Source organism: Triticum aestivum, chromosome 4B, assembly GCF_018294505.1.
Source record: "Triticum aestivum cultivar Chinese Spring chromosome 4B, IWGSC CS RefSeq v2.1, whole genome shotgun sequence".
Classification (NCBI taxonomy): Eukaryota; Viridiplantae; Streptophyta; class Magnoliopsida; order Poales; family Poaceae; genus Triticum; species Triticum aestivum.
Window position 1 is genome coordinate 403,643,875 of NC_057804.1, and position 24,970 is coordinate 403,668,844.

Here is a 24,970-nt window from a genome sequence, read left to right on the forward strand (position 1 = left end):
AGAACGTCTTCTCAAGCATAAAATTATCCATGTTCAGTCCGATTAGGGGGGGGGGGGGCGGGGGCGGGCGGGCGAATATCGCAACCTCAACACTTTCTTTAATAAGCTTGGGATCTCTCATCGTTTATCCTGTCCTCACACACATCAGCAGAATGGCGCTGTTGAGTGCAAGTATCGACATGTAGTTGAGACCAGACTCACACTCCTGGCTCACGCCTCTGTACCTTTTCGCTTTTGGAGTGATGCCTTTGCTACAACGTGTTTTCTTTAACAGACTACCTACGCGTGTTCTTAATATGAAAACTCCTATTGAGCTCCTTCTACATGAAACTCCTGACTATACCTTCTTTAAGGTGTTCGGGTGTGCCTGTTGGCCCCATCTTCGTCCATATAATCATAGAAAGCTTGAATTTCGGTCAAAGAAATGTGTGTTTCTGGGTTATAGTTCTCTTCATAAAGGCTACAAGTGCCTTCATGTGCTAACAAATCGTGTCTACATATCCCGTGATGTTGTCTTTGATGAGAACGTCTTCCCCTTTTCCGCCATGCCGCAGCAACCCACCACACCTCCATCTATGCATTATCTCCTATTATGCTTGGCCAATTTGAAGATGTTGCATATTCGCCTGTGTTGTTACCTAATCATGGTGCACGTATTGGACGTGGTGCTCGCATGGAACTACTTCCTGATGCAACTCCTATGACCCATGTCGATCGGCCGGTGCACGTGCATGCACCGCCTGTTGGGGAACGTAGTAATTTCAAAAAAAATCCTAAGCACACGCAAAATCATGGTGATGCATAGCAACGAGAGGGGAGAGTGTGTCCACGTACCCTCGTAGACCGAAAGCGGAAGCGTTATGACAACGCGGTTGATGTAGTCGTACGTCTTCACGATCCGACCGATCCAAGCACCGAACGTACGGCACCTCCGTGTTCAGCACACGTTCAGCTCGATGACGTTCCCCGGACTCCGATCCAGCAGGGTGTCGGGGATGAGTTCCGTCAGCACGACGGTGTGGTGACGATGATGATGTTCTACCAGCGCAGGGCTTCGCCTAAACTCCGCGACGATATGACCGATGTGTAATATGGTGGAGGGGGGCACCGCACACGGCTAAGGAAAGATCCGTAGATCAACTTGTGTGTCTAGGGTGCCCCCTGCCCCCGTATATAAAGGAGAAAGGGGGGTGCGGCCAGCCCTAGGAGGAGGCGCGCCGGAGGAGTCCTACTCCCACCGGGAGTAGGACTCCCCCCCCTTTCCTAGTTGGATTAGGACTTGGGGGGAGGGAAAGAGGAAAGGGGGGCGCCCCCCTTCCTTGTCCTATTCGGACTAGGGGGAGGGGGCGCGGCCTGCCCTGGCCGGCCCTCCTCTTTTCCCTCATGGCCCACTAAGGCCCATTAACCCCCGGGAGGGTTCCGGTAACCCCCCGGTGTTCCGATAAAATCCCGATTTCACCCGGAACCATTCCGATGTCCAAACATAGCCTTCCAATATATCAATTTTTATGTCTCGGCCATTTCGAGACTCCTCGTCATGTCCGTGATCACATCCGGGACTCCGAACAAACTTCGGTACATCAAAACTTATAAACTCATAATAAAACTATCATCGTAACGTTAAGCATGCGGACCCTACGGGTTCGAGAACTATGTAGACATGACCTAGAACTATTTCCGATCAATAACCAATAGTGGAACCTGGATGTTCATATTGGCTCCTACATATTCTACGAAAATCTTTATTGGTCAAATCGCATAACAACATACATTGTTCCCTTTGTCATCGGTATGTTACTTGCCCGAGATTCGATCGTCGGTATCCAATACCTAGTTCAATCTCGTTACCGGCAAGTCTCTTTACTCGTTCCGTAATACATCATTCTGTAACTAACTTATTAGTTACAATGCTTGCAAGGCTTAAGTGATGTGTATTACCGAGAGGGCCCAGAGATACCTCTCCGACAATCGGAGTGACAAAACCTAATCTCGAATTACGCCAACTCAACATGTACCTTTGGAGACACCTGTAGAGCACCTTTATAATCACCCAGTTACGTTGTGACGTTTGGTAGCACACAAAGTGTTCCTCCGATAAACGGGTGTTGCATAATCTCATAGTTGTAGGAACTTTGTATAAGTCATGAAGAAAGCAATCGCAACATACTAAACGATCAAGTGCTAGGCTAACAGAATGGGTCAAGTCAATCACATTATTCTCCTAATGATGTGATCTCGTTAATCAAATGACAACACATGTCTATGGTTAGGAAACATAACCATCTTTGATTAATGAGCTAGTCAAGTAGAGGCATACTAGTGACATTATGTTTGTATATGTATTCACACATGTATCATATTTCCGGATAATACAATCCTTAGCATGAATAATAAACATTTATCATGATATGAGGAAATAAATAATAGCTTTATTATTGCCTCTAGGGCATATTTCCTCAGTCTCCCACTTGCACTAGAGTCAATAATCTAGATTACATAGTAATGATTCTAACACCCATGGAGTCTTGGTGCTGATCATGTTTTGCTCGTGAGAGAGGCTTAGTCAACGGGTCTGCAACATTCAGATCCGTATGTATCTTGCAAATTTCTATGTCTCCCACTTGGACTTGGTCCCGGATGGAATTGAAGCGTCTCTTGATGTGCTTGGTCCTCTTGTGAAATCTGGATTCCTTTGCCGAGGCAATTGCGCCAGTATTGTCACAGAAGATCTTCATTGGTCCCGGTGCACTAGGTATGACACCTAGATCGGAAATGAACTCCTTCATCCAGACTCCTTCATTTGCTGCTTCCGAAGCAGCTATGTACTCCGCTTCACATGTAGATCCCGCTACGACACTGTGTTTAGAACTACACCAACTTACAGCTCCACCGTTTAATATAAATACGTATCTGGTTTGCGATTTAGAATCGTCCGGATTAGTGTCAAAGCTTGCATCGACGTAACCTTTTACGACAAGCTCTTTATTACCCCCATAAACGAGAAACATATCCTTAGTCCTTTTCAGGTATTTCAGGATATTCTTGACCGCTATCTAGTGATCCACTCCTGGATTACTTTGGTACCTCCCTGCTAAACTAATAGCAAGGCACACATCAGGTCTGGTACACAGCATTGCATACATGATAGAGCCTATGGCTGAAGCATAGGGAACTCCTTTCATTTTCTCTCTATCTTCTGCAGTGGTCGGGTATTGAGTATGACTCAATTTTATACCTTGTAATACAGGCAAGAACCCTTTCTTTGCCTGATCCATATTGAACTTTTTCAACACTTTATCAAGGTACGTGCATTATGAAAGTCCAATCAAGCGTCTTGATCTATCTCTATAGATCTTGATGCCCAATATGTAAGCAGCTTCACCGAGGTCTTTCATTGAAAACCTTTTATTCAAGTATCCTTTTATGCTATCCAGAAATTCTATATCATTTCCAATCAACAATATGTCGTCCACATATAATATTAGAAATGCTACAGAGCTACTACTCACTTTCTTGTAAATACAGGCTTCTCCAAAAGTCTGTATAAAACCATATGCTTTGATCACACTATCAAAGTGTTTATTCCAACTCCGAGAGGCTTGCACCAGACCATAGATTGATCGCTGGAGCTTGCACACTTTGTTAGTTCCCTTAGGATCGACAAAACCTTACGGTTGCATCATATACAACTCTTCTTCCAGAAATCCATTCAGGAATGCAGTTTTGACATCCATCTGCCATATTTCATAATCATAAAATGCGGCAATCGCTAACATGATTCGGACAGACTTAAGCATCGCTACGGGTGAGAAGGTCTCATCGTAGTCAACCCCTTGAACTTGTCGAAAACCTTTTGCAACAAGTCGAGCTTTGTAAATAGTAACATTACCGTCAGCGTCAGTCTTCTTCTTGAAGATCCATTTATTCTCTATTGCTTGCCGACCACCGGACAAGTTAACCAAAGTCCACACTTTGTTCTCATACATGGATCCCATCTCAGATTTCATGGCTTCAAGCCATTTTGCGGAATCTGGGCTCACCATCGCTTCTTCATAGTTCGTAGGTTCTCCATGATCTAGTATCATGACTTCCAGAATAGGATTACCATACCACTCTGGTGTGGATCTTACCCTGGTTGATCTACAAAGTTCAGTAACAACTTGATCTGAAGTTTCATGATCATCATCATTAACTTCCTCACTAATTGGTGTAGGTGTCACAGAAACCGATTTCTGTGATGAACTACTTTCCAATAAGGGAGTTGGTATGGTTACCTCATCAAGTTCTACTTTCCTTCCACTCACTTCTTTCGAGAGAAACTCTTTCTCTAGAAAGGATCCATTCTTAGCAACGAATGTCTTGCCTTCGGATCTGTGATAGAAGGTGTACCCAATAGTCTCTTTTGGATATCCTATGAAGACACATTTCTCCGATTTAGGTTCGAGCTTATCTAGTTGAAGTTTCTTCACATAAGCATCGCAGCCCCAAACTTTAAGAAACGACAACTTTGGTTTCTTGCCAAACCACAATTCATAAGGCGTCGTCTCAACGGATTTTGATGTTGTCCTATTCAATGTGAATGCGGCCGTCTCTAAAGCATAACCCCAGAATGATAGCGGTAAATCAGTAAGAGACATCATAGATCGCACCATATCTAGTAAAGTACGATTACGACGTTCGGACACACCATTTCGTTGTGGTGTTCCGGGTGGCGTGAGTTGCGAAACTATTCCGCATTGTTTCAAATGTAAACCAAACTCGTAACTCAAATATTCTCCTCCACGATCAGATCATAGAAACTTTATTTTCTTGTTACGATGATTTTCCACTTCACTCTAAAATTCTTTGAACTTTTCAAATGTTTCAGACTTGTGTTTCATTAAGTAGATATACCCATATCTGCTCAAATCATCTGTGAAGGTGAGAAAATAACGATACCCGCCGCGAGCCTCAACATTCATTGGACCACAAACATCAGTATGTATGATTTCCAACAAATCAGTTGCTCGCTCCATAGTTCCGGAGAATGGCATTTTAGTCATCTTGCCCATGAGGCATGGTTCGCAAGTACCAAGTGATTCATAATCAAGTGATTTCAAAAGTCCATCAGCATGGAGTTTCTTCATGCGCTTTACACCGATATGACCTAAACGGCAGTGCCACAAATAAGTTGCACTATCGTTATCAACTCTGCATCTTTTGGCTTCGACATTATGAATATGTGTATCACTACCATCGAGATTCAATAAAAATAGACCACTCTTCAAGGGTGCATGACCATAAAAGATATTACTCATATAAATAGAACAACCATTATTCTCTGATTTAAATGAATAACCGTCTCGCATCAAACAAGATCCAGATATAATGTTCATGCTCAACGCTGGCACTAAATAACAATTATTTAGGTCTAAAACTAATCCCAAAGGTAGATGTAGAGGTAGCGTGCCGACCGCGATCACATCGACTTTGGAACCGTTTCCCACGCGCATCGTCACCTCGTCCTTGGCCAGTGCTCGCTTATTCCGTAGTCCCTGTTTCGAGTTACAAATATTAGCAACAGAACCAGTATCAAATACCCAGGTGCTACTGCGAGCTCTAGTAAGGTACACATCAATAACATGTATATCACATATACCTTTGTTCACCTTGCCATTCTTCTTATCCGCCAAATACTTGGGGCAGTTCCGCTTCCAGTGACCAGTTTGCTTGCAGTAGAAGCACTCAGTTTCAGGCTTAGGTCCAGACTTGGGTTTCTTCTCTTGAGTAGTAACTTGCTTGCTGTTCTTCTTGAAGTTCCCCTTCTTCTTCCCTTTGCCCTTTTTCTTGAAACTAGTGGTCTTGTTGACCATCAACACTTGATGCTCCTTCTTGATTTCTACCTCCGTAGCTTTTAGCATTGCGAAGAGCTCGGGAATTGTCTTGTTCATCCCTTGCATATCATAGTTCATCCCGAAGCTCTTGTAGCTTGGTGGCAGTGATTGGAGAATTCTGTCAATGATGCTATCATCCGGAAGATTAACTCCCAGTTGAATCAAGTGATTATTATACCTAGACATTTTGAGTATATGCTCACTGACAGAACTATTCTCCTCCATCTTGCAGCTGTAGAACTTATTGGAGACTTCATATCTCTCAATCCAGGCATTTGCTTGAAATATTAACTTCAACTCCTGGAACATCTCATATGCTCCATGACGTTCAAAACGTCGTTGAAGACCCGGTTCTAAGCCGTAAAGCATGGCACACTGAACTATAGAGTAGTCATTAGCTTTGCTCTGCCAGACGTTCACAACATCTGGTGTTGCTCCTGCAGCAGGCCTGGCACCCAGCGGTGCTTCCAGGACGTAATTCTTCTGTGCAGCAATGAGGATAATCCTCAAGTTACGAACCAGTCCGTGTAATTGCTACCATCATCTTTCAACTTTGCTTTCTCAAGGAACGCATTAAAATTCAACGGAACAACAACGCGAGCCATCTATCTACAAACATAGATAAGCAAAAGTACTATCAGGTACTAGGTTCATGATAAATTTAAGTTCAATTAATCATATTACTTAAGAACTCCCACTTAGACAGACATCTCTCTAGTCATCTAAGTGATCACGTGATCCAAATCAACTAAACCATAACCGATCATCACGTGAGATGGAGTAGTTTTCAATGGTGAACATCACTATGTTGATCATATCTACTATATGATTCATGCTCGACCTTTCGGTCTCCGTGTTCCGAGGCCATATCTGCATATGCTAGGCTCGTCAAGTTTAACCTGAGTATTTTGCGTGTGCAAAACTGGCTTGCACCCGTTGTAGATGGACGTAGAGCTTATCACACCCGATCATCACGTGGTGTCTGGGCACGACGAACTTTGGCAACAGTGCATACTCAGGGGGAACACTTCTTGATAATTTTAGTGAGAGATCATCTTAAAATACTACCGTCAATCAAAGCAAGATAAGATGCATAAAGGATAAACATCACATGCAATCAATATAAGTGATATGATATGGCCATCATCATCTTGTGCTTGTGATCTCCATCTCCGAAGCACCGTCGTGATCACCATTGTCACCGGCGCGACACCTTGATCTCCATCGTAGCATCGTTGTCGTTCCGCCATCTATTGCTTCTACGACTATCGCTATCGCTTAGTGATAAAGTAAAGCAATTACAGGGCGTTTGCATTTCATACAATAAAGTGACAACCATATGGCTCCTGCCAGTTGCCGATAACTTCGGTTACAAAATATGATCATCTCATACAATAAAATATAGCATCACGTCTTGACCATATCACATCACAACATGCCCTGCAAAAACAAGTTAGACGTCCTCTACTTTGTTGTTGCAAATTTTACGTGGCTGCTACGGGCTGAGCAAGAACCGTTCTTACCTACGCATCAAAACCACAACGATAGTTCATCAAGTTAGTGTTGTTTTAACCTTCGCAAGGACCGGGCGTAGCCACACTCGATTCAGCTAAAGTGAGAGAGACAGACACCCGCCAGCCACCTTTAAGCACGAGTGCTCGTAACGGTGAAACCAGTCTCGCGTAAGCGTACGCGTAATGTCGGTCCGGGCCGCTTCATCTCACAATACCGCCGAACCAAAGTATGACATGCTGGTAAGCAGTATGACTTGTATCGCCCACAACTCACTTGTGTTCTACTCGTGCATATAACATCAACGCATAAAACCTGGCTCTGATACCACTGTTGGGGAACATAGTAATTTCAAAAAAATTCCTACGCACACGCAAAATCATGGTGATGCATAGCAACGAGAGGGGAGAGTGTGTCCACGTACCCTCGTAGACCAAAAGTGGAAGCGTTATGACAACGCGGTTGATGTAGTCGTACGTCTTCACGATCCGACCGATCCAAGCACCGAACGTACGGCACCTCCGTGTTCAGCACACGTTCAGCTCGATGACGTTCCCCGGACTCCGATCCAGCAGGGTGTCGGGGATGAGTTCCGTCAGCACGACAGTGTGGTGACGATGATGATGTTCTACCGGCGCAGGGCTTCGCCTAAACTCCGTGACGATATGACCGAGGTGTAATATGGTGGAGGGGGGCACCGCATACGGCTAAGGAACGATCCGTAGATCAACTTGTGTGTCTAGGGTGCCCCCTGTCCCCGTATATAAAGGAGCACGGGGGGGGGGGTGCGGCCGGCCCTAGGAGGAGGCGCGCCGGAGGAGTCCTACTCCCACCGGGAGTAGGACTCCCCCCCCCTTTCCTAGTTGGATTAGGACTTGGGGGAAGGGAAAGAGGAAAGGGGGGCGCCCCCCCTTCCTTGTCCTATTCGGACTAGGGGGAGGGGGCACGCGGCCTACCCTGGCCGGCCCTCCTCTTCTCCCTCATGGCCCACTAAGGCCCATTAACCCCCGGGAGGGTTCCGGTAACCCCCCGGTGTTCCGGTAAAATCCCGATTTCACCCGGAACCATTCCGATGTCCAAACATAGGCTTCCAAATATATCAATTTTTATGTCTAGACCATTTTGATACTCCTCGTCATGTCCATGATCACATCCGGGACTCTGAACAAACTTCGGTACATCAAAACTTATAAACTCATAATAAAACTGTCATCGTAATGTTAAGCGTGCGGACCCTATGGGTTCGAGAACTATGTATACATGACCTAGAACTATTTCCGATCAATAACCAATAGTGGAACCTGGATGTTCATATTGGCTCCTACATATTCTACGAAGATCTTTATCGGTCAAACCGCATAACAACATACATTGTTCCCTTTGTCATCGGTATGTTACTTGCCCGAGATTCAATCATCGGTATCCAGTACCTAGTTCAATCTCGTTACCGGCAAGTCTCTTTACTCATTCCGTAATACATCATTCCGTAACTAACTCATTAGTTACAATGCTTGCAAGGCTTAAGTGATGTGTATTACCGAGAGGGCCCAGAGATACCTCTCCGACAATCGGAGTGACAAAACCTAATCTCGAATTACGCCAACTCAACATGTACCTTTGGAGACACCTGTAGAGCACCTTTATAATCACCCAGTTACGTTGTGACGTTTGGTAGCACACAAAGTGTTCCTCCGGTAAACGGGAGTTGCATAATCTCATAGTTGTAGGACCTTTGTATAAGTCATGAAGAAAGCAATAGCAACATACTAAACGATCAAGTGCTAGGCTAACAGAACGGGTCAAGTCAATCACATTATTCTCCTAATGATGTGATCTCGTTAATCAAATGACAATACATGTCTATGGTTAGGAAACATAACCATCTTTGATTAATGAGCTAGTCAAGTAGAGGCATACTAGTGACATTATGTTTGTCTATGTATTCACACATGTATCATGTTTCCGGATAATACAATTCTTAGCATGAATAATAAACATTTATCATGATATGAGTAAATAAATAATAACTTTATTATTGCCTCTAGGGCATATTTCCTTCACCGCCTCCCGTCTTCGACCCCGCCTCTGGAACCACGCCCGCCCATGCAACTGGACCAGCAATGGCCTCCGTACCTGGGCTGGTGTCAGCCGAGGCGCAGCCCACGTCCCTGACGGCTCACCCGAGCGGCTTGAGCGGTCCTCGTCACCGTCTCCACGCCCGGCCCCGCCTCCGTCATCGCCTACGTCGCCCGCCCGTATGTCTCTGCCGCCCCTCTCACCTGGGTCAGTTGGGCCTACCGTCGCCTCGCTTGGGCTCTCGCCTGGGCCCTTGTCGCCCGACCTGCCGTCGTCGACGCCTCAAGGATTGGTGCCCCCTGCTCCTGTTCCCGTTGCACCGCAACGCCCGCATACTCGCAGCTGCAGCGACATCGTTCAACCCAAGCAGCGTCATGATGGTACTGTCACATACTTGGCTACCTGTCTTGCTAATGCTGTTGCAGATCCCACTGATGAACCACGCAACTATGAGGCCACTATGAGTATCCCTCACTGGCGGGCTGCTATGGAGCAAGAGTACCACGCTCTTATGCATAATGAGACATGGACATTGGTTCCCCCTCCGCCTCGAGTGAACATCATTGATTTGAAGTGGGTTTTCAAAGTCAAGAGACATGCGGACGGATCTATTGAGCGCTACAAGGCGCGTCTTGTGGCTAGAGGGATTAAACAGCGTCAGGGTCTGGACTATGAGGATACATTCAGCCTGGTTGTCAAGCCTACTACTATTCGGCTTCTCCTGTCTCTTGCAATCTCTCGTGGTTGGTCTCTTCGACAACTTGATGTGCAGAATGCTTTTCTCCATGGGCTGCTTGAAGAGGAGGTTTACATGCGGCAGCTACCAGGGTTCGTTGATCATGATCAGCCTCATCATCTCTGTCGTCTGACGAAGGCTCTCTATGGACTGAAACAGGCGCCTCGTGCCTGGCATGCTCGTCTTGCTTCGGCTCTTCGTACTCATGGCTTCGTTCCGTCGACAGCTGACAACTCGTTGTTCTTATTTCAACACCCCAGTGTGACTGTGTATTTGCTTGTGTACGTGGATGACATTATTCTGGTCAGCTCCTCTGCAACGGTTGCTGATGCTCTTGTGACTGCACTTGGCAGAGATTTTGCGGTTCAAGATTTGGGACAGCTACACTTCTTCCCGGGCATTGAAGTTGCGCATCAGTCTCGTGGCAGCTTAGCTCTCACCCAGAAGAAGTACTCTCTTGACCTCTTGTGCCCTGCTGGTATGCTCAAGTGTAAGCCATCCCCCACGCCAATGTCCTCCACTGACAAGCTCTCGGACTGTTGGTACTATTTTGTCTTCTAAGGATGCAACGGAGTATCAGAGTATTGTTGGTGGTTTGCAGTATCTGACGATCACACGCCCTGATCTTTCCTTTGCGGTTAACAGGGTATGTCAGTATCTTCATTCACCTACTGATGTGCACTGGTCTGCTGTGAAGCGCATTCTTCGTTATGTGCGTCTCACTATCTCCTATGGTCTTCATCTGCGACCTAGTTCCTCTGCCGTTCTATCTATGTTTTCAGATGCTGATTGGGCTGGGTGTCCGGATGACAGGCGATCCACGGGGGGATATGCTGTATTTTTGGGTCCTAATTTGATCGCCTGGAGCCCACGCAAGCAAGCCACTGTTTCTCGCAGCAGCACAGAAGCCGAGTACAAAGCAGTTGCCAATGCGACTGCTGAGCTTATCTGGATCGAGTCTTTACTTCGAGAGCTGGGAATCTCCCAGTCACATCCTCCAGTTCTTTGGTGTGACAACATCGGTGCTACGTTTCTTTCGACAAACCTGGTGTTCCATGCACGAACCAAACACATTGAAATTGACTATCATTTTGTAAGGGAACGTGTTGCACATAAGCTACTACAGATCAAGTTTATCTCCTCGAAGGATCAACTTGCCGACATCTTCATCAAGCCTCTACCTTCTCCTATGTTCGAGGTCTGTAGGCGCAATCTCAACCTCCTAGATGCATCAGGAGTGAGTTGAGATTGAGGGAAGGTGTTAGACTTTGTAATGTAGCCCAACTGTGTAATCTGTATATTGTGTAATCTTATAAATATATGTGATAGGCCAACCCTAGAGGGTTGAGCCAGTTCCCACAAATCCTATGTTTAACAGTTGCTGAGGCAACTCATGATGGCGGCGCCGTTGCCGAGGGATCTCGGGGCAGCGGGAGGGAGTAGCGGGATCCGCGGCTGCGGCCAGCGGGGTCGGTGGCGAGAGGGAGTCGCGGGCTTCGCGGCGGTGGCGGGAGGGACACTGCTGTGAGAGAGATGACAGAGACAGATGGGAAAACTGCTCGGATCGATGGGAACTGATCGAACTGGTAAGGGCATTTCTGTTGTAGTATGATTTTGTGGGAGGGAAAATTGGTCATTGGTCACTTTGGAGCCATCTGCGAGGAGCAGAAGCCCGATTTCTCACCTGTGGCTTCTACTCGATTTTTTTCGGAGCCCTCCACAGGAGGGCTGCGTGGAGCTGGTGCAAAAATAGCCCGTTTGCTTGGGCTCCGGCTTTTTTGGGCCAGAAGCTGTAGGAGCCGGTAAAAAGAGCCCAAACAAACACATCCTTACAGTCTAAACATATAGAGTTGTTTCACTACGTGATATCCTAACTATCCAAACGGTTGCTTGTTTTCAGACATAACCATATATAGTTAATGGGCTTTCAGAACCTTGGCTCGTACGAAATTATGTCCTGTTGGATTAATGAATTGGATGTGCCTTCTTTTTCTTTCCAATGCATGTCGTGGACAAATTTCTGGAGCATTTAGTGCCAAAATAGATAATATGTGCTACCAGTCTTTTTTACTACTTATATATCGGCAAATGTTACAGCCAGATATTATATGGATCTACTGGTATCCAGTATGTCAAATATGGGAACTGTTAGAGTTATATTTATTTTTGTCTTTACCTCATTGTATAAAGGGTTTTTCGCATATTACTTGCACCTGTACATGTATATATACTGGCCTATGGCCACATGGGAATACAAGTTGCATATTTACTAACATGGTATTAAAGCCCTAGGGTTTTTTTTCTCGCACGCGCAACTCGCGCTCTTCGATCCAATTTCCGGCGTTGATTGCCGCTGCTCCTCTCTCCGGCCGACTGCTGCTGCTCATCTGTGTACGCACAACCACAACTCTCCTGATCGCCGTTGTGTTCGTCCGCACCCGATTCTCTGTTGGTCGCGCCCTCCAGATCGGGTCGCCTTGATCCACTGCCCGCCTGCTGGATCACCCGCCGCAGCCTAGGTGTTCGTCTACTGCTGCCGTTCCTAGCCTCCAGCACCAGCTCTTTTCTTCGTCAACAACAAAGGAGCGTACTGCTTGTACCTGGTGCTGCTACGTGCTACTTGCTGCCACGTGTTGTCTCATCCGTTCCTCTCGATCTGGTGGTGTACGTGCTCCTACGCGGTGCTACTACTGCTCCTTGGTGCTGCGTGGTGCCTCAGCCGCCGACTGTGAGAGTTAAAAAAAAGAGTTCCTCGAGTATGCATCTCTCTGGTTGCCAGATGGATGTTGACGGTGTTCCCTACATTGATCCCGTCTCGCACATGTGTCGTGTCTCGGTGCTTGGTGCTCCTCCGTTGTTTTCTCGGAGTTCTTCCGCTGATGCTGATGGTTGCCTTATGTCGACTTCTACAGCCGATGGTGATGGTTGCTTTATGTCGACTTCTATAGACGGTCACTATTCAGCGACTCCTCTGGCAACCTCCGCACATGGTGTTTGTCGCTCTACACCGACTTCTTTCGCGACTTTCACCGGTTGTGCTGGTGCATATGACTCCATCGACACACGCCTTCCCTTGGCGCTTGGGGCTTGTCTACATGCACCCTCGTCTTCTTCATGGCCTCTATAGACGATGATGTTTATGCTACACCGCCTCCTCTAGCGGCTTCCACGGGTGCATCTCCGTCCACCTCTCCAGTTGAGCTCCTGACTGAGCAGGAGATTACGCGACTTCGATACCTGCTAGCCGCTTCCTCTGGTTCTTCACCGACGGGTTCTGCTGGTTCTGCTACCGACTCTTCTGGCAATGTGGGATCACCTTCGTCTTTTCATGTTCCTGATGTTGCTCATGTTCCTCGACTTACCATGCAGCTTATTTTCGGTGGTCAGATTGTTGACTCTGGTTGTCGGGTCATTCTTGACTTTGACTCATGTTCTGTTCTAGACCGTTCCACTGGTGCTCTCCTTGGTGCTGGCCCACGGCACCGTGACTCTCAGGGTCTCTGGGAGCTTGACTGGCTTCACCTTCCCTCCGTTGCCACTGCCGCCGGTCTTTCCCCCTTTGTTGCCTTGTCTACCAGCTCTTTTCAGCAGTGACATCATCGCCTTGGTCACTTGTGTGGCTCTCGTCTCTCATCCTTAGTTCGACGTGGTCTTCTTGGATCCGTCTCCGGCGGTGTGTCTTTAGACTGTCAGGGTTGTCGGCTTGGTAAAAAGGTCCAGTTACCTTATCCTCATAGCGACACTGTGTCTCAGCGTCCTTTTCACCTTGTTCACTCCGATGTTTGGGGTCCGGCTCCATTTGGCTCGAAAGGAGGTCATCGCTACTATATTATCTTTATAGATGATTTCTCTCGATACACCTGGATATATTTTATGTCTTCTCGTAGTGAGGTGTTATCTATCTATAAGCATTTTGCTGCCATGGTTCACACTCAGTTCTCTACTCCTATTCGTGTTTTCCGTGTTGACTCTGCTGGAGAGTATATCTCCAAGATGTTGCGTGGAGTTGTAGGACCTTAAAGTATGTCAAGAGAGGGGGTGATTAGACTACTTGACCAATTAAAAGCTTAACCTTTTTCCAATTGTAGAGTTTGGCAGATTTTAGCTATCTTAGGACAAGTCAAGCAATCATCACACAATTCAAGCAAGCATGCAAAGAGTATATAGGCAGCAGAAATTAAAGCATGCAACTTGCAAGAAAGTAAAGGGAAGGGTTTGGAGGATTCAAACGCAATTGGAGACACGGATGTTTTTGGCGTGGTTACGATAGGTGGTGCTATCGTACATCCACGTTGATGGAGACTTCAACCCACGAAGGGTAACGGTTGCGCGAGTCCACGAAGGGCTCCACCCACGAAGGGTCCACGAAGAAGCAACCTTGTCTATCCCACCATGGCCGTCGCCCACGAAGGACTTGCCTCACTAGCGGTAGATCTTCACGAAGTAGGCGATCTCCTTGCCCTTACAAACTCCTTGGTTCAACTCCACAATCTTGTCGGAGGCTCCCAAGTGACACCTAGCCAATCTAGGAGACACCACTCTCCAAGAAGTAACAAATGGTGCGTTGATGATGAACTCCTTGCTCTTGTGCTTCAAATGATAGTCTCCCCAACACTCAACTCTCTCTCAGAGGATATGGATCTGGTGGAAAGAAGATTTGAGTGGAAAGTAACTTGGGGAAGGCTAGAGATCAAGATTCATATGGTAGGAATGGAATATCTTGGCCTCAACACATGAGTAGGTGGTTCTCTCTCAGAAATGGTAAGTTGGAAGTGTAGGTTTAGTCTGATGGCTCTCTCCACGAATGAAGAGGAGGTGGAGGGGTATATATAGCCTCCACACAAAATCTAACCGTTACACACAATTTACCAAACTCGATGGGACCGATTCAACAGACTCGATCGGACCGATTTAGCAAACCTAGTGACCGTTAGGATTTTTGGTGGGACTGACATGCATCTCGGTGAGACCGATTCGGTTAGGGTTAGGGCATAACGTAATCTCGGTAAGACCGATTACACAAACTCGGTGAGACCGATTTTGGTAATAAGCTTTCCAGAGAGTTGGTCAGGTAAACTCGGTGGGACCGATTTGCTCTTTTCGGTGAGACCCAAATGTTACAAAAGGGAAACAGAGAGTTTACATTGCAATCTCGGTGGGACCGATCGCTCAATTCGGTTAGACCGAAACGTTACGAAGGGAAACAGAGAGATTATAATCCCATCTCGGTGAGACTGAGATCCCTATCGGTAGAACCGATTTGTTTAGGGTTTGTGGCAGTGGCTATGACTTTTGGAATCGGTGGCGCCGGATAGGAAGAATCGGTGTGACCGGTTTTGGCTTTGGGTTTAGGTCATTTGTGGATGTGGAAAAGTAGCTGAGGGTTTTTGAGCATATCACTAAGCACATGAAGCAAGAGGCTCATTAAGCAACACCTCATCCCTCCTTGATAGTATTGGCTTTTCCTATAGACTCAATGTGATCTTGGATCACTAAAATATAAAATGAAGAGTCTTGAGCTTTTGAGCTTGAGCCAATCCTTTGTCCTTAGTATTTTGAGGGATCCACTTTCATCATCCATGCCATGCCATTCATTGAGCTTTCCTGAAATAATAGTCTTGGAATAGCATTAGCTCAATGAGCTATATGTTGTTATGAATTACCAAAACCACCTAGGGATAGTTGCACTTTCAGGAGTCCTTGCTGAGCAGGGTACTCTTGCCCAGTTCTCTTGTCCTGGTGCTCATGCTCAGAATGGCGTGTTTGAGCGCAAGCATCGTCACCTTCTTGAGACGCCTCGTACGATGATGATCGCCGCCTCTCTTCCGCCTCATTTTTGGGCCGAGACTATCTCCACTTCCGCCTATCTCATCAACCTTCAGCCTTCCGCTGCTTTGCAGGGTGGCGTTCCTTTCGAGCGTCTCTTTGATCATTCTCCCGATTACTCGGCACTTCGTTTGTTTGGTTGTGTTTGCTATGTTCTTCTTGCCCCTCGTGAATGCACCAAACTGACCGCTCAGTCTGTTGAGTGTGTCTTCTTAGGCTATAGTGACGAGCACAAGGGCTATCGTTGTTGGGATCCTATCGGTCGTCGGATGCGTATTTCTCGAGATGTAACTTTTGATGAGTCTCGTCCTTTCTACCCGCGTCCATCTTCCTCGACCTTTTCAGTGGAGGATATCTCTTTCCTCACTTTTCCTGACACGCCTCCCTCGGTGCCTAGTATTCCTATTCCTCGTCATGCTGTTGCAGATCTGACGCCATCCTCTCCTACGGATTCTTCCCCTCCCTCATCGCATGACTCTCCACCTTCATCACTGACACATTTCCCATCTCCACCTTCATCACCGATACCTTCCCCTTCTCCACCTTCATCATCGCTATATTCCTCGTCTCCACCTCCAGTGATTTCACTTCTTCCCTCCTTCCCTTTTCATTATACTCGTCGTCCACATGTTGTGGATAAATCCACTGACGTGCCATCTACTTCTGGTGTGTCCTCCTCCTCATCCCAGCTGACTTATGGTCTTCGGGCTCGGCCTCGCCCTCCCCCTGACCGCTATTCTGCTAGTCGATATGCTCTTTCGGCTGTACCTGAGCCTACGTCTTATCGCGATGCTGTTGTTCATCCTGAATGGCAGTTTGCGATGGCAGAGGAGCTTGCTGCTCTTGAGCGCACTGGCACATGGGATCTTGTTTCTCTTCCTCCCGGTGTTCGTCCCATCACTTGTAAGTGGCTCTACAAGGTTAAGACTCACTCTGATGGTTCTCTTGAGCGTTACAAAGCTCGTCTTGTTGCTCATGGTTTTCAGCAGGAGCATGGTCGTGATTACGATGAGACATTTGCTCATGTGGCCCATATGACCACTATCCGCACACTTCTTGCTGTGGCCTCTATTCGCCATTGGTCTGTTTCTCAGCTTGATGTTAAGAATGCCTTTCTTAATGGTGAGCTGCGTGAGGAGGTATACATGCAGCCCCCACTTGGGTATTCTGTTCCTGATGGCATGGTATGTCGTCTTCGTCGCTCTCTCTATGGTCTTAAGCAAGCCCCTCACGCCTGGTTTGAGCGTTTTGCCTCTGTGGTGACTGCCGCTGGTTTTTCAGCGAGTGATCATGATCCAGCGTTATTTGTCCACATTTCCGCTCGTGGTCGGACCCTTCTTCTTCTCTATGTTGATGACATGATCATCATTGGCGACGACCCTGAGTATATTGCCTTTGTGAAGGCCCGTCTTAGTGAGCAGTTTCTGATGTCTGATCTGGGCCCTCTTCGCTACTTTCTTGGGATCGAAGTCTCTTCTACCTCTGATGGCTTTTTTATTTCCCAGGAAAAGTATATCCAGGATCTTCTTCCTCGTGCTGCTCTCACTGATGAGCGCACTGTTGAGACTCCCATGGAGCTCAACGTTCACCTCCGTGATACTGATGGTGACCCCTTGTCTGACCACGCGTTATCGTCATCTTGTTGGGAGTCTTGTCTATCTAGCTGTCACTCGACCGGATATATCTTATCCGGTCCATATTCCGAGTCAGTTTGTCTCTGCTCCCACTTCGGTTCACTACAGTCACCTCCTTCGTGTTCTCCGATATCTTCGGGGCACGATCTCTCACCGTCTATTCTTTCCTCGCTCCGGTTCATTACAGCTTTAGGCCTATTCGGATGCTACGTGGGCTAGTTATCCCTCGGATCACCGTTCACTTTCTGCTTACTGTGTTTTTCTTGGTGGTTCACTCATTGCCTGGAAGACAAAGAAACAGATTGCAGTTTCCCGTTCGAGTGCAGAGGCTGAGTTGCGGGCTATGGCTCTTTTGACGGCAGAGGTGACTTGTTTACGGTGGTTGCTTCAGGATTTTGGTGTTTCTGTCACTACACCTACTCTTCTACTGTCTGACAGTACAGGTGCTATTAGCATTGCGCGCAACCCTGTGAAGCATGAGCTCACCAAGCATATTGGTGTTGATGCTTTTTATATGCGCGCTGGTGTGCAGGATCGGGTTATTGCTCTTCAGTATGTGCCTTCCGAGTTACAGTTGGCGGATTTCTTTACGAAGGCCCAAACTAGAGCACAGCATGGCTTCTATCTCTCCAAACTCAGTGTTGTTTATCCACCATGAGTTTGAGGGGGGGGGGGTGTTAGAGTTATATTTATATAGCCATGTAGCCTTTTGTCTTTACCTCATTGTATAAGCGGTTTTCTGCATATTACTTGCACCTGTACATGTATATATACTGGCCTATGGCCCCATGGGAATACAAGTTGCATATTTCCTAACAGGAACATCTTGTGGTTGAACTTTGAAGGAGGAAGCTCTAGTTGTACTTCCTCCCACAATACTTGCGTGCGCTAAAAAATTGACAAATTCTAGAGTCAGTAAACTAGAGTCAACCATCACAGTGGTCTGGTTTGCAATTATGCGTTAGAGCCCATAAAGTAAGATGGATAGCGGTGTTGCTTTTATTTCCACTCTGTTGGTGGTTACTAACTAGAGTGAAATGGATATGAAGCTTATCTGATGAATACACATCACCGTTACTTTTCTAAATTTACTGATTGTCATACTTCTTAGACTATAAGTTGGGCAGGTGCAACACTCTTTTAATTCTTTCTATAATTCTGAAGTTGGTAAAATATATATTATCTTGACTAATGTTAATTTAATATTTGTTTCAGCTCATGTATGCACCAAGAATATGCACAACAATTTCTGGGCCTGCAGTTTATTCAAGGTTCTCAGATGACCGCTTTCATGCATGCAAGGAGGATGCAAAGTTTACCTGGGTCAGAGCACTAGATTTTACACCTTACCACTCTTTTGGGAAGTGTTCAACTCTTGCCCTCGTACTTGATGAAGGTGCACCGGTGTCATTTATTCTCAATAGCTTACCTTTGTCAGGAGAGTTAGGGGAATTGGTCATTTCTTCAATGGAAGTTTTTGGCCCGTTGTCCAAAGTCGTTCCCCTTGTTAACTGCCCAAGTGGTTGTTCAGTGTCGTATGAAGTTCTTTTTCGTCTCAATTCTCTTGTTCACATGGGGAAGATAGTTGACAAACATGTTAATGCTGATCTGTTTAAAGCTCTTGAAGAAATACCAGTTCATATTTCAAGGAGGATTTTTGAGAAAATGAGCAAGTTAGAGCTTACATGCTATGAACCTTTGCAATTCATCCAGTAGGAGGCTCACAGCAGGAAGAGGAGCCATGATGCTTTGCTTTCCAGTAAGACTGAAGGTGAAGGAAAGTTAATGATGTGTTACAGAATTCACATCACTCCATCCAAAATATACTGCTTGGGACCTGAGGAAGAACTTTCAAATTATGTGGTTAAGCATCACAAACAGTATGCTTCTGACTTTGCTAGAGTTACTTTTGTCGATGAAGACTGGAGCAAGCTTTTTCCAGATGTTATCTCAGCTAGAACTGGACGAGAGTTCTTTTCTCGACCCTTGAAAACTAGCCTATATTATCGTATTTTATCCATCCTGAAAGAAGGATTTTCCATTGGTCCAAAGAAGTATGAATTCCTGGCCTTCTCAGCAAGTCAACTTCGTGGAAGTTCTATTTGGATGTTTGCTTCTAATGATTCCCTAAAGGTTGAGGATATAAGAAGGTGGATGGGCAACTTTGAAGAAATTCGTTCAGTATCTAAGTGTGCGGCTAGAATGGGCCAGCTGTTCAGCTCCTCTAGACAAACACTTGAAATCCTACCACGGGATGTAGAAGAGATTCCAGATATTGAAGTCACAACTGATGGCACTAAATATATATTTGCTGATGGTGTCGGGAAGATCTCTGAGAGATTTGCTAAAGAAATGGCTTGCCGAATTGGATTAGACTATACTAACCCTCCTTCGGTTTTTCAAATAAGGTATGGTGGCTACAAAGGAGTTGTTGCTGTCGACCCTGATTCCTTTCGTAATCTTTCTCTGCGACCCAGTATGAAGAAATTTGAATCAAAGAGCAAAATGTTTAACATTACAAGTACCAGCAAATCCCAACCATGCTATATGAATCGTGAAATTATCTCTCTCCTTTCAACTTTGGGGATAAGAGATGAGATATTTGAGTTGATGCAACAAGATGATATGCGTGATTAGATGAAATGTTGACCAATAGAGAAGTTGCTCTCTCTGTTCTGGGGAAAATTGGTAGTGCAGAAACGAAGACAACATCAAAAATTTTACTGGAAGGTTATGAACCAAGTTTAGAGCCTTACCTGTTGATGATTCTTAAGGCCCATCAAGATAATAGGCTGACTGACATAAGAACTAGATGTAAGATTCATGTTCCGAAAGGCTGTGTTCTTATTGGTTGTTTGGATGAAACATGTGAATTAGAATATGGTCAAGTATACATCAGAATTTCAAAGAGCAGCAAAGAGCAGAAGGATAATTGTCAACCCTATTTTTCTGAAGATAATGGGAAAGAGAAAACAGCAGTTGTTGTTGGAAAAGTTGCAGTATCGAAAAATCCTTGTCTCCATCCTGGTGACATCAGAGTACTTGAAGCTGTCTATGACCATGGATTGTACACTAAGAACCTGGTTGATTGTGTTGTCTTCCCTCAAAGAGGAGAAAGGTAATGCCGCATGCTATACTGAAACTGAAAGACAATAATCTAGAGTTTATATTGCTCTGTCAATGCCTGCAGAGGAGCTCAAATCTCTTTTGAAGTGTTTGTCAGCGTGTTCGTTTCCATGTTAGATAGATATCCTGTCATGTTACATACTTACATCTCTACCTATTAATGGATGTTGCCAGTGCTTGCTTTCTCCTTCAATTAATCTTTGATGTTTAATAGGCCTCGTCCATATAGACTTTAATCTTTGATGTTTATCAGGCCTCATCCAAATGAATGCTTCGGGGGCGATTTGGACGGTGACCTCTATTTTATCACTTGGGACGAGAAACTGATTCCAGAGAAGGTTGATTCACCTATGGACTATACTGCAGCAAGGCCACGCATAATGGATCATGTTGTTACACTTGAGGTATATTCCTTACTATTTATTCATTTTAATTTCTCTTCCTAGGTTGTTGCTGCTAATTTTGGTCGAAGATTGTTTTGTTTGACCAATATAAATTTTTATACTTGCAATTGCAAATATAATCAAAATATCAGTTTTTTACAATCTGTAGCATTTCAATAATACTAGAAGAAAATGCACGCTTCGCCACACCGTTTTCCATTGTTATGCCATGTTTCCTGTTATAAATCATCAAAGAAGGAATTCTTTAATCAAAACTTCTGATGCAAACAAATCACATGCTAACATCATTCATTTTGAACAACTTCTTTCTATTGCTTGCCTATTGGTTTATGGGCTCCCAGAGAACCTGACAAGATATATTAGCTAGTTTTGAAGTTGACAAAATGGGAAGGAAAAACTGCAGTGTAGGATCTAGTATACTGGACCACAAAGCTGACCTACTGGAAGCATCAATTAGAATAAAGATGATCTTGAATAAGATAGCCAGTAAAGAAACCAAAACATGCAAACAAGTTTGGGACCTGAACCAGTTGAGCTTCAGTGAGATGAGTGAAACCAATGGCATTGGCAACCTCCCAATAAATTCTAGAGTCAGGCAGATCATTATTCGCAGTATAAGTAGGAAGTTATCCAAAGTTACCTTTAGTATCAATATGAGTGTATAATAATATAAAAATTCATAAGTGTCACAAGACCATCAAATAAACTTACATCTTCAAGCAAGCTTGATTCCTCGAGAGCATTCATCAAAGCATAATCATGCAATTCATGAAATATTATTCTTCCAAAACCAAAAGGGCAGTGGCTATGTCTTGCACAGTGCAGAGTGCACATACTTTCAGACACGCTTTGGAAGTATATAGATAAAAGAAGGGTCGTTCCAAAAAGTAGAGATTTTATTATCTCCAATCATATAAACTTTCTGAGACAAATCTTTCCCATGTCAGAGAAGGCACATCCACAAATGAAGAGTATATTTTTCGTATCAACCTGCAAAAACAGATTAATATGCATCTTACAGTAGACTGCTTGTGTATGCGCAACTCACCATTGTAATGTATGGTGCTGATTACAAATTTAAAGTATAAACACCCAACCAAACTGCTGCCCTGCGGAGCACCGCGATGTAGAAGCCCTCACGCCGATGTGTCAGTTTATAGTCACACAATGGCAGCAGCAAAGTGTATCCTGCACCCCACGGCCACCGCCTTGCAGCGACCGTTTTCCTGCCTGTGTTTTCCCCCTTATCAGCCCAACTGACACATAATTGTAAAAGTTATAGCAAGAAGCAAAGATAAGGAGCTTACCTTTGAAGTTTGATTGAGTAATTGGAGAGCGGTGGGCAAATCAAGAACGGTGGCGGAGGGCCTAATGGGCAACGCATGGGCCGAGACATCCAAAGGAGTGCTTGGGATCCACGAGATTGGGCAATACCTGATGCTATGGCAGGCCGTGCAGCATGTCTCTCACGCACGAGCCTGACCGATTGCGCTGGAGGTGGACGTCCAGCGGTACTTACATGGCACAATCTTGCTATGCCGCGACATTCCATGGGTCCACAAGGTGCCCCTCATGGAAACTGACATGGAAGAGTTGGGCACCGCCGCGTGTCCGGTTCTTCCACTGGCTTGCCAACCAGGACCGATGCTGGACGGCGACACGACTCGCGCGCCACGGCCTGCAACTGAAGGAAATATGCCCTAGAGGCAATAATAAAGTTATTATATATTTCCTTATTTCATGATAAATGTTTATTATTCATGCTAGAATTGTATTAACCGGAAACATGATACATGTGTGAATACATAGACAAACATATAGTCACTAGTATGCCTCTACTTGACTAGCTCATTAATCAAAGATGGTTATGTTTCCTAACCATAGACATGTGTTGTCATTTGATTAATGGGATCACATCATTAGGAGAATGATGTGATTGACATGACCCATTCCGTTAGCCTAGCACTTGATCGTTTAGTGTGTTGATATTGCTTTCTTCATGACTTATACATGTTCCTGTAACTATGAGATTATGCAACACCCGTTTACCGGAGGAACACTTTGGGTGCTACCAAACGTCACAACGTAACTGGGTGATTATAAAGGAGTACTACAGGTGTCTCTAAAGGTACATGTTGGGTTGGCGTATTTTGAGATTAGGTTTTGTCACTCCGATTGTCGGAGAGGTATCTCTGGGCCCTCTCGGTAATGCACATCACTATAAGCCTTGCAAGCAATGTGACTAATGAGTTAGTTGCAGGATGATGCATTACGTAACGAGTAAAGAGACTTGCCGGTAACGAGATTGAACTAGGTATTGGATACCGACGATCGAATCTCGGGCAAGTAACATACCGATGACAAAGGGAACAACGTATGTTGTTATGCGGTTTGACCGATAAAGATCTTTGTAGAATATGTAGGAGCCAATATGAGCATCCAGGTTCCGCTATTGGTTATTGATCGAGAATAGTTCTAGCTCATGTCTACATAGTTCTCGAACCCGTAGGGTCCGCACGCTTAAGGTTTCGATGACAGTTTTATTATGAGTTTATGAGTTTTGATGTACCGAAGGAGTTCAGAGTCCCAGATGAGATCGGGGACATGACGAGGAGTCTCGAAATGGTCGAGACGTAAAGATCAATATATTGGACGACTATATTCGGAGTTTGGAAAGGTTCCGGGTGATTCGGGTATTTTTCGGAGTACCGGAGAGTTAAGGGAATTTGCCGGGGAGTATATGGGCCTTATTGGGCTTTAGGGGAAAGAGAGAGGAGAGTTTGGGTGCCCCCCCAAGGCCTAGTCCGAATTGGACTTAGGGGGAGGGGCTGCGCCCCCTCCTTCCTTCTCTTCTCTTCCCCCTTTCCTTGACTCCTACTCCTACTACTTGGAAGGGGGGAATCCTACTCTCGGTGGGAGTAGGAATCCTCCTTGGCGCGCCCTCCTTGGCCGGCCGCACCTCCCCCCTCCCTCCTTTATATACGGGGGCAGGGGGCACCCCATGACACACAAGTTGATCTTCGTGATCGTTCCTTAGCCGTGTGTGGTGCCCCCCTCCCCCATATTCCACCTCGGTCATATCGTTGCGGTGCTTAGGCGAAGCCCTGCGTCGATAGAACATCATCATCGTCACCACGCCGTCGTGCTGACGGAACTCATCCCCGACACTTTGCTGGATCAGAGTCCGGGGATCGTCATCGAGCTGAACGTGTGCTGAACTCGGAGGTGCCGTACGTTCGGTACTTGGATCGGTCGGATCATGAAGATGTACGACTACATCAACCGCGTTGTCATAACGCTTCCGCTTACGGTCTACGAGGGTACGTGGACAACACTCTCCCCTCTCGTTGCTATGCATCACCATGATCTTGCGTGTGCGTAGGAAAATTTTGAAATTACTACGTTCCCCAATAGTGGCATCCGAGCCTGGTTTTATGCGTAGATGTCATATGCACGAGTAGAACACAAGTGAGTTGTGGGCGATACAAGTCATACTGCTTACCAGCATGTCATACTTTGGCTCAGCGGTATTGTGAGATGAAGCGGCCCTGACTGACATTATGCGTACGCTTACCCGAGACTGGTTTCACCGTTACGAGCACTCGTGCTTAAAGGTGACTGGCGGGTGTCTGTCTCTCTTACTTTAGCTGAATCGAGTGTGGCTACGCCCGGTCCTTGCGAAGATTAAAACAACACTAACTTGGCGAACTATCGTTGTGGTTTTGATGCGTAGGTAAGAACGGTTCTTGCTAAGCCCATAGCAGCCACGTAAAATTTGCAACA

General features: G+C 45.7%; 1 pseudogene; it reads left to right on the top strand.

Moving 5' to 3' along the window:
- LOC123090138 (probable RNA-dependent RNA polymerase 2) overlaps positions 1–24,970 on the top strand; it is a 52,226-nt pseudogene that overhangs the window by 5,209 nt on the left and 22,047 nt on the right.